This window comes from Pleurodeles waltl, chromosome 11 (genome assembly GCF_031143425.1).
Source record: "Pleurodeles waltl isolate 20211129_DDA chromosome 11, aPleWal1.hap1.20221129, whole genome shotgun sequence".
Taxonomy (NCBI): Eukaryota; Metazoa; Chordata; class Amphibia; order Caudata; family Salamandridae; genus Pleurodeles; species Pleurodeles waltl.
In genome coordinates, this window is record NC_090450.1 from 677181734 (window position 1) to 677192900 (window position 11167).

Consider the following 11167-nt stretch of genomic DNA (forward strand, 5'->3'; position numbering starts at 1 on the left):
AGGGATCGGAGGGAATATGTAGTAGAGAGGATGGTGGCAGATAGGCCCGGTCACCGAGAAGCTTGTGATATGCACTGCTTATTCCATTGGCATCAGGCCTAGTCTCGTAGTCTCTGGTATACTCACATGAAGTGATCAGAAGATGAGAGCAGAGATTTATTCAGGAGCTTTACTGCCAGCATCTCTCACTGCTTACATTTTAGTACAACCAGCAAGTTATGTATTTTAGTCCCACCAGAATCAATTCAGGGTTTAAGCCTTCCGAAGTGGATAAATGCAACTGCAATAAATTTACAAATGTGATTACCTACTTTATTTTACATTGCATTGAAATGTAAAAGGCTGCAGCATTTAGCACCTTGTAAAAAACATTCTGGTAAATTGTCAGATAACTGTTTAATGCAATAAGCCCAAATAAAAACCTACCATCCTCAAGGTGTAGGTGAGAGTGCACTGTGTCTGTTTCATGTCATTCAAATTGTGATGCCGTTTGAAGTCCTGTCCTCTAGCAGAAGGATTAAGTATTTCTCATATTGAAACCCTTTGCCACAAATAGTAAACTCCCTCTGAGAATCACTTCTATCGTGAAAATATCCTTGAGGCATGTGCATTTTTCAACAACTTGGCACTCTTGAAAAATAATTTACATAACACACAATCCATAACTATGATCCAAAAACAAAAAGCTGCCAGCTACATAACCAGAGGAATTAAAAGATTGCTTCAGCAAGATTATGACACTGATGGTGAAATACTGCTCCTCCGGACATTACATGCGTACGGCCATCATCAGGAAAACAGAGCACTGAATTAGCTTTGTGCAGAACATCTGTGCTGCTTCAGCTCCTCCCTCCAGCCATCCTATAAACAATGACTGCAGAAAAGGACCTCTTCAAAGCTCATGATGTTTATTTACATCATATGGCACTGAAAGACGACATAAGGACACCCTGCCAGGCTACTTGACAGAGATACACCCTGCCAGGCTGCTCGAGGTCTCTTGCCCAACCGCTCCACACATCATATCTTCCTGCTCCTAGGTACTTCTGTGCTTACTGGCTAATGTTTGGACATTTGGCGCCCTACAGTAGATGGGGCTTTCTGTGCCATATCCCAGAGCCAAGTCAGCATAAACACACAAAAAACAGCATCGCTGACCACTCTGTACAGTTGTGCTTGGCTTCATCTATGCTTCAGGTTATCTCAAAAGAACGTATAGCACACAAACACACAAAGATACTTTAGATATTATTTCACACATGACAACTAGATACTTTAAATGGGACTGGGGAAACAGGTTCTATCGTTTAAAACTGTAATAGTAAGATAAGGTGTTGCGATAATGCTGCAAGAAGTGCAATTGTGTGCTGTAAAAATTCAATTTTTATACCACAAAACTTATTTATCTATGCCGCAATATCCTGGTGCGGTCTGTAAAACAAAAACCAAAAAGCCCCATTCACCGACATTCAACCTTACGGGGTGTGGAAGAATGAATCTTTTTTTTATTTTTTATTCTATGTGAATGAATGGATCCCCATTGTCCTCGTCTTCCCTTTTGAGCTCCTCTATTTGTTGTGTGGGTGTGTGTGTGTGTGGGGGGAGGGTCTGTAAAGCACAATGTATGTATGCAGGGTGTACTAAGCTAAGAGGAGTAGAAGCCTAGAGGTGATATAGTTAGTCCCCTATCCTCCATGGGCTAGCAGCAAATGTCTCACTTTGCAGTGAATGGCTTAAACTTGCTGTCCAGTTTGTGCCTAGCCGAAAAGCAGGTGTTAAAGCTTTCAATATAAATCAATATGAAATTACTGAACGAGAGAAGGAAGCTAGGTCTGACTTCAGTTGCTATTCGTAGTTATAAACTTGTTTTAAACTCTGTGTGCCCTATGCTGTCTGACTTGCAGAAGGAAAACTGTTAAATTTAACACATTTATTTGCACAACAAATTATTTGCTTCTGACCTGTGCTTGGCCTATGCATGTTGCAAAACTTTTTCCATCTTAACCAATAGAATCAGTATTACGTATATTTTTTTGCTTGCTTACCTGCTTTGGAAGGAGCCGACTTGCACATAATATATACTAAATTGCTTCTTTTTATGACTGGATCAGTGTAGAAGCTATGGGAAGGGAGATGAAGACTGCATTCATACATGTTCTTTATTCTTTCAGAAGTAAGCCACGCATGGGAAACTGTATTGATGTTTCAAGTCTTCTCTGAAATGAACAGAGTGATCTGTTCTGGAAGCTTCAACATGGAAAGACAACATTCCATTTATGACAATTTGTTAGTGATTGTACCTAGTTTTGTGTTATAAAAGGAGTCCAAGGGAAAGAAAAGGGGGCACCCAATGCAGAGCAAGGCAGATATGAGAGGGTGCTGCTTGTGTTCCTGACGTTTGGGCCTCTACTTTGCTTCTCCACTGAGCAGAGTTCTGACTTGCTAGAGAGAAGAAGGGAGTTTGATAGTCTGTTGCAGAATAGTGTGATAGCTAAAGCTCATTGAGCTGATGGTTGTGAGAGCTGTATTACAGATAGAATAAAGAAATACTTTCTGAAATTCTTAACTGTATTTTCCCAGGCTTTTTCAATGCAACTAAACCAAACTGTAACTGTATTCTTTACAAGCACATGGAGCTTTCACTAAACATACTGAGATGACTAGAAAAGTGACAGATTCAGGACATGCTACATGCAATTGTTCTGTAAACTATATGACTAATAAAGTGTATATTACTCTAATTTTGAATAAATACTTTAAACTATCTTAAATTCTCATTCTAGACTCCTATAGAATTCACTTGTGATTAACAAAGTTTGTGTTGCACCTTATTTTATATCTAAAAGTCCCCCAACAATCAATAGAGGGCCCATTAATGGGGCAGCGTTTAGCGCGGATACGCTGCCCCACAGGGGTTAAAGGTAAAAGAGAGCCCACGGTGGGCACTCACATCAAGTGATCACTTGGCGATCCATTAAGGGAAACAACAGCACAGGCAGTATGCCAACTGACAATATACCAGGAGATCAACTGAAAGGTCAAAGTGTTTTTGACTTTCTGTTTAACATAGGTCATGTTCATCTGTGCTCCAGGACTTGGAAAGTCAAGTATATAGTATCAGTCATAAAAATAACAAGCACCAATAAAACACACGTTTGTACTGTTTGCATTTAACAATAAATATTTACTATTAGACAACCAAACTCATCTAACCATCCACAAAATAACGAAAATATTTTTAAAAAACTACAGGGACTCAAAGGGAACGCCAAGCGCGTAACATGTAACTGTAAACAACTAGCCCATATTGCGGTCATCATTCTTGGATTTTATTTAGTAACCAGCAGATTACTCGTGCATCTCTGCAACGCAAGCACTGCACAATATATTTGCACGGCCTGGAACCCAGAGACCTGCATGCTACATACAAAAATCTAACATGAATCAAACCTGTGATCAACGATTACATACGAATATGTTCTCCTGGTGTCATAACCACCTACTTTCTTATCATCAATATACCCTGAAATTGTGTTCAGACACATTGAACTCAATAACCCCCATTAAATATATTTCATAACCCGAGGGACAAGTAAGATAGAAAGGCTCTACATTTGTACTAGTTACCAATACATTGGGTGGAAATGTTGTTAAAAAAATAGATACATAGAATCCATATATAATGATACATCACAGGCGCACTGGCAATGATGCCGTAACTCAGCTGCGATACTTACAAGGAAAGTCTCTACACACAGCCCAGAGTCCGCTGTCCGTTGCTGATCTCGTTAAACACAACATCTGTCGTGAAGGCCAGTACTTCCGGTTTGAAGGAGAGCCAATCCCTATACGTAATGTATTGTGGAAGTATTCAAGAAGAGGATGGGATTATAATGTGAAAGACGACCTGCGATTGGGTCATTTATCGCCAAGTCGCCAATCAATTTAGTAGGTTCCAAGGGTTTCGAAGTTCTCATTGGACGTTCAGTCCTCATGTGTCATTCTGCAGTGGTGGGTAAACTGCTAGAGGTAATGAACTTCACCCCAGTTTTCGGGCACCAAACAGCAAGGACTGACAATGGGGTGCGATGCTAACAGTACAGTTGGATCCGGGCGATGACAGGGGATCGTGGTCCTGATATGTGTTGTAACGGCCCCGCCTCACTATTCTGGAGGAAGGAACAAGGGGCGGCGCTTGGTGCAAAACCGCGGCAGCAGCTTGACAGTTCCGAAATGGGTAAAGTTAATATCAGGCATCTGTCACGGGGTCTCGTTATAGTTCCCACCTTTTTTTTCCCTATCAAAGGAGAGAGCAGAGGGGCCGTGCGGCGTGCCAGGGTTTTTTCCCGTTCAGGCTACACACTGTGAATATGAGGTGTAATCGAGGATCTAGAACGTTTGGTGAGATTAGTACCCAGATGTGCAGCACAGACTGGTTTAGAAATCTTTTTTTACCTTGAAACGTTTATGATGCCCGTGAGCGCTTGAATTGAAGAGGCCATACTGCTTGGCCTAAAGCCCCGAATGCAGATGTGAAGTTCAACTGATAGCTTGAGTTAATGACAGTTAAGGCCATGGAGACTAAATGGCCAGAGATCCTTGGTTTTGCGAAGCAGTGTATTTGACAACATTTACTGTTTGAAAATACAATTCTATGTCAGGACCAGAGGTTTCGGATTATGCTTTCTCATTCTTTACTGAGAAATGAAAGCAGCCAATGAACATTAAACAACACAAAAAACTACATATCCCAACAATCCCTGTAGTCCATAGTGCCCAATCCCCGGCCTGCTCTCCATATAAATGCCTCTGCCTCCTTAATCCTTGCTCTTTGCTGCTTGCAGCTAAAAGCCAAATACTCCTTCAATTTATTCTATAATTGTTTAATAGATATATACTTAAATAAAATTTCAGCCGTGGAGCAGGAGTTGGGATTGAGCGGTTGCTTGATTGGGGAAACCCTCCCCCCCCTCTTATAAATCACACACCGTCACACTCGCAAGTCGGCCGACCTTCTTTTCCTAAACAAATCCCAGGATCGGCCCCGTTGAGTGAAGACGACTTTTCTGCCATTGAACTGAGAAAGCGGAGCTTTGGTGGGTGCTCCATATTTTTCCTGGTTCGCATGTGTAGATGTCCTCCGGGGAGGAAAGCCGAGCGCTTGCCTCGAGAGGGCTTTGTCCTCTTTCTATTTCTTTGGTTGCGCGTGTGCGAGTCAATTTTATGTCAAGAACGGAGGCTCATATTATGCTTCTCTAACTTGCTTTAATTTTAACAGCAGCAGTCAAGAACTACAACTCCCAAGAGGCTTGGGATAAAGAAGCCAATGGGAGCGAAAAACGTAAGTAAAACTGCACCAATCAGGACCATAGAAGCTACGTATCCCCAAAGCTTGACTGCGACCAGCCCTCTTTCTTGCTGCTCGCAGTCAAGATAAGTCGTACATCTTTTCTTTCCTACGTTTAATCATTATATTATATGTATTGTATTTGCTTTCGTATTATTCAAGTTTGCGCGTTCGTCGTTACAGTATTTTCTGTCATTTGGTTCTTGTCGGCTTGCACAGCTCGAATTTAGGTGGCTGAGCGCTCGCACGTGTGCCAGGCGGCGTTGCCGCCGCGAACGTTCTAATGGCCGCGTTCGCATTGAACGCGTCCGTTTTTCCTCACCTGAATCCTCGGCGGCTTCTCTCCGGCTTAGCCGGCAGTATTCTGAGATATTTTCGACGCCCGAGAGTTCGGACCATTGTAAACAGCCCCATACCTCCTCCGCGAGGTTTCTCCAACTCTCCGGTCTCTTTCCTTCAGCGCTAGGCATTCGGCCACGCCTTTTAGGGCGTGTGTATTGATATTCTCAACCTGCCCACAATATTAACTATTTCCTCTCAGGTTTTTTGCCTCGCCTTCTACATTTTGTGCTACCTTTTCGCCCCCTGGTGGTTTTAGTCAGTATGGAAGGTCAAAATCCCTTTTCTGAGTTTTCAGGCAATAAAGATTTTGGAGCCTTTATTAATGAGGCTATGACAAAGGCTATGACAGCCACTATGTCCAAAATGTCAAAAAATATTGAGAGTTCTGTTCAGAACATGTTTTACAAATCCTTCATGGCCCATTCTGCGGGGGATAGCAGAAAGAGAAAAAACAAAGATTTGTCTCGACAAACGAAGGCGCTTTACTGACTGGTGAAGTCTCTTTACCCATGACTGAGGATGAAATTCCTCCCGGGCCTCCTTCTCAGGAGGGGAATGTTGAACAGGTATCTGGTAAACGTAAGTCCAAGACAAGAAATACTGTACCAGCGCCAAAACAAATTGTAATTTCACATATTTCGGATACCAACGATGATGTCGGCGATATGGATGATGGAGATGATGATTCCGATGTGTGGGGTTCTCTCTCTCAAGCTTCCCCTCCTAAAAAGCCTAAATTAGATGTTCCAACCCCCTTTTCCGCAAAAATTGTTCTAGACTCAGAGGGTAACCCCATGTTTGACCCTTCCTATCTCCACCATCCCAATTCTACTGAGTGGACTCCCGCGGCCCATGTGGGTCAATACATAACGTCCAGGTTAAGGCTTCCCCTCGACAAGCAGACAAGAGCTAAAATGCGATCAGAATGTCCCAGACCTTCCCTCTCTTCTAATATTACTACAACCCCTGCGATTGATGAATCTCTCTTAACTTTTTTCTCTAAATTTGGCAAAGACCCCTGCAAAGGGGTAGGCAAGGCCTGGTCAAATTGGCAGGATAAACTACTGGACTTAGTGGGTCCGTTGGCTCGTATTTGGACTTGGCGGAAACAGCCAAAACAGAAAATACCGATATCGATCCCTCTGAACTTTCTCTCTGGACCCAAAGGGCTTTCTGCTTGTTAGGCAATGCCAACGCGGCCATTACTCATGAGAGAAGGAAGGGACTCCTACTCAAATTGGATCCCAAGTTATCCAATCTGGCTTCTATGGATCCTGGTGTGAAAGCTGGGGGTCATCTCTTCGGGGACTCATTTGTCAAAGACCTTGGAAAGTTTGTGGCTACCTTTTCCTCAATAGACAAGGCACAGCAAAATATCAAAAAGGTGTTTAACCAACGGGTTTTCGCCAGGGCCGGTACAGGCAGGAGCCGCTCTACCGGCCGCTTCACTCACCCTCAGGGAACCAGAGGCTCCTCATATACATACTCCAACTACGGATACCAAGCCTACAAACCCCAGTTTTACCCTCAAAGAGGCAGCGGCTACAGAGGCCGTGGACAACGCGGTTTCAGAGCCATCAAAACGCAAGGTAAGCCTTACCTCTGGCCTTCCTCCAGTGGGGGGAAGACTAAGATACTTCATTCAAAATTGGGGCTCTTTAACTTCCGATCCATGGGTTCTGAATACAGTTCAGGGTTATCAAATAGAATTTTATTCCCAACCTTTCATCAGGACCACCGAAAGTATCTTCAGTTTCGTTGGCTCGGGCAAACTTACCATTTTTCTTCCCTTCCGTTCGGCCTGTCGTCAGCACCATGGTGCTTCACAAAGCTGATGAAGCCAGTAACGGCGCATCTCAGAGCTTTGGGCATCAGACTGCTGATCTATCTCGACGATATCCTTATTCTGCATCAGAATCGCGAGGCCCTGCTTTCCCAGCTACAATTAACTCGTTCTCTTCTCTCCCAATTGGGTTTTCTTGTCAACAAAGAAAAATCAAACATGGTCCCTTCTCAGAGACTCCAGTTTCTAGGATTCGAAATAGACTCCTCTTCTTCCTCTCTTCACCTTCCCTTACAAAAAGTAATCTCTATCAAATCGGAAATCCGAAGAACCCTTCGAAACACCCACATCTCGCTGAGATCTTTGGCCAGGATAGTGGGCCTCTTGTCCTCTTCAATTCAGGCCATATTCCCCGGCCCCTTGCACTATCGAGCCCTCCAAAGATTAAAAATTCGTCACCTCAAGAAAGGCCTAGCCTATTCGGACCTGATCGTTCTAGATCAAGAATCTTGTCTAGAACTCCAATGGTGGAAAGACCATTTAGACGCCTGGAATGGCAGAACCATCTTTCCGTCAGCCCCAGATCTTGTGTTAGAGTCCGATGCAAGCCTGACAGGTTGGGGCGCCCGCTGTGGACCAATCTCGACTGGCGGTACATGGTCACTAACGGAGTCCAGGTTGCACATCAACTATTTAGAGATGCTTGCAGGTTCCTTTGCAATAAAGAGTCTGGCAAAAGGCAGGGTTCAGTGTACCATCCTCCTCCGTATGGACAATGTTTTGGCTGTCCGATTCATAAACCATCTAGGAGGAACCAGATCAAAGCCATTAGCAGACCTGGCAAAAAGCCTCTGGGGATATTGTTTAGACAACGGGATTTCCCTCACGGCAGAATATCTCCCCGGCTCCCTCAACCATACAGCGGACTGGCATTCTCGTTTCCTCAGAGACTACAGCGATTGGTGACTTCATCCCTCAGTCTTCAATTCTATCCTTCGCAAATGGGGCCCCTTCAGTATCGACCTTTTCGCCTCTCGCCTCAACGCCCATCTCCCCCACTTTTTCAGTTGGCATCCGGATCCTTCAGCATTGGCCTCCGATGCGTTTCTGCAGGATTGGTCACGGACGGTCAACTATGCTTTCCCTCCCTTTGTTATGATATCCAGAGTTCTGGCCCAGGTCAGGCGTCAGAAGGCAACCCTGGTCTTGGTGGTACCGTTTTGGCAATCCCAAATTTGGTTTCCTCCTCTCCTAGAATTGGCAACCGATTTTCCCATTTTGCTCCCCTCCTTTCCCTCCCTTCTCCTGGACCCCTTAGGGAACCCTCATCCCTTGGTTCTCAACAATACTCTCGTCCTTTCAGGCTGGAAAGTATCGGGCCTTCCCCATCTACCATCCAAATTTCGGACGAAGCTACTGACTTCATCAACAGAGCTTGGGCTCCTGGCACCAGGAAGGCATATTCTTCCGCCTGGTCCCTTTGGTCTAGCTGGTGCATGGCAAGGGACCTTGATCCCGTTTCAACAGATATAAATTATGTAATTAACTTTTTAGCTGCACAGGCTAGCGAAGGTAAGTCTTATAGGACAATTAACCTATATAGGTCCGCTATTTCCATGCATCACTCCTATGTCAACGGAAAACCGGTGGGTGAACACCCTCTTATTTGCCGATTGTTAAAGGGAGTAAAATTTTCAATTCCTCCTCTACCTAAATATTCAAAGTTATGGGATGTGAATGTTGTTTTGAATTTATTTCTCTCTTGGCAGGATAATTCTGATTTATCTTTAAAAAGGCTTTCAGCAAAATTTACTATGCTACTTTGTTTAGTGTCCATTAAACGTTTATCAGATGTTAGAGCACTGGACATTACCTCCCGACAGTTTGCCCCTACGGGGGTACTATTTTCCATTACAAAACGTACTAAAACTAATTTACGTACAGTTTTTTACCCATATTTTCCCAATCAACCTAAGCTATGTGTAGGACAATGTCTTAAGTGTTACGAGGAACGTACAGCTAATCTCAGAAAGTCCTCTGTTTCCCAATTGTTAATTTCTTTCCGTAAACCACACAATCCCGTGTCTGCTGCGACCCTAGCCAGATGGGTACGTTGGGTTATGTCCCTGGCAGGGATCGATACCTCCATATTTGGAGCTCACTCAGTTAGAGGGGCCATGGCTTCCAAGGCCTTTTGGGTTGGATCCAGGTTAGAGGACATTCTGAGATCCGCTGATTGGTCCAATGATAATGTTTTCAGGACGTTTTACTGTAAACCAGTTCATACTGCTACTTCAATAGTGATTAATATGCTTTAAAATAGCATAATATGAGCCTCCGTTCTTGACATAAAATGTAGATTTTCCTAGTAATTTATGACGGAAAGTCTTAATTTTATTAATGACACGGAGGCGAGTATTATCCCACCTCAACAAGGAGATGTGTCTGATTTTTTCTCTTGTCTTCCCTCCATGCAGCAATCTCCGCTCCAGCTCCAGCCTCTACGTGATCAAAAGGCGGCTTTGCCAAGCAACAACATATCGCTTAGACGACCGGATCCTCTCCGATGCAGCTCCGTTCTTCCCTACCAGATATCTCCCTCACTGCGTTTATGTTTGGACCTGATCCAGGACTTTTGTTCTTTGTCTTTAGCAGTTGCCATAGTCTTGATCTTTTTACCGTTGTTTTCTCCTACTTACTAGCCTTCCCGCATCAAGAAAGAGGGCTGGTCGCAGTCAAGCTTTGGGGATACGTAGCTTCTATGGTCCTGATTGGTGCAGTTTTACTTACGTTTTTCGCTCCCATTGGCTTCTTTATCCTAAGCCTCTTGGGAGTTGTAGTTCTTGACTGCTGCTGTTAAAATTAAAGCAAGTTAGAGAAGCATAATATGAGCCTCCGTGTCTTTAATAAAATTAAGACTTTCCGTCATAAATTACTAGGAAAATCTACATTTCCAACATTGTTTTTAGTTCAAAGATACCCTCGAGCGCAGCGCGCCTCCAAAAGTAATTACCATCCCATTGGAACGCCTGATGTGGCGCGAAAACTGTGAACCGCTTTGCCCTAGGGAAAAGTTGGGCAGGTGCTCCCTCCATTCTGACTTTGGCCATTTGATGGTTTTATCTCTCATTGTTATTAGGAGTTTCTCCTGTTTTGACGTGCCTGGGCTATATTACACCCCCCCTTGTTGAACTCCTTCATATCCTCTTGCTTTCTGGCATGGCATATTACACTGAAGAGGATAAATATTTTCAGGATGAGGCAGAAGTGCCCTATGAAAATCAAATGGAGGAGAGACTAGTTCAGGCCTTGGGTCATCATGTGTAAGACTCGGTTAACCAGGCCTTGATAAGGGCCTTAAAGCCTTTTACTCAATCTCTGGTGACGTTCGGACAGAGAGAAGTAATGGGGCACTCCCCCCCTCCCAGAGACACTGGCGAGAGACATTCAGACTTCTGATGTGGGCCTTGCCCCAAGAGCCTCAGTGGGGACTTTTTCCTCAACAGATTTTTTCGCAAATGGCTTTTGCTGTCCTCAAGGATCATGAATACGGACCTGGAGTTCCTTCTGATCCTCTTAGCCCTTTTTTGGCTTCTGCTTCTCCGCGCACTGAGGTCTCTCAGTCCTCTGCTTTACAGTCTTCGGACTCGGACTGTAAGGAAATGCCTCCTTGGCATGGTTGCCCCCTGACTTTT

At 44.1% G+C, this 11167-nt stretch overlaps 1 protein-coding gene across 3 annotated transcripts in view; it reads right to left on the reverse strand.

Moving 5' to 3' along the window:
• TMEM230 (transmembrane protein 230) overlaps window positions 1-3866 on the reverse strand; it is an 82248-nt gene extending 78382 nt beyond the window's left edge. Inside the window, exon 1 of one of the 3 annotated variants that reach the window (XM_069214172.1) lies at window positions 3738-3866. The gene's annotated coding sequence lies outside the window, so the exon portion shown is untranslated. Of the gene's footprint in view, window positions 1-2045; window positions 2065-3737 lie in introns of those variants that run through there. The other 2 variants (XM_069214173.1, XM_069214174.1) reach the window with 2 other exon arrangements.
• Window positions 3867-11167: the final 7301 nt, after the last annotated feature.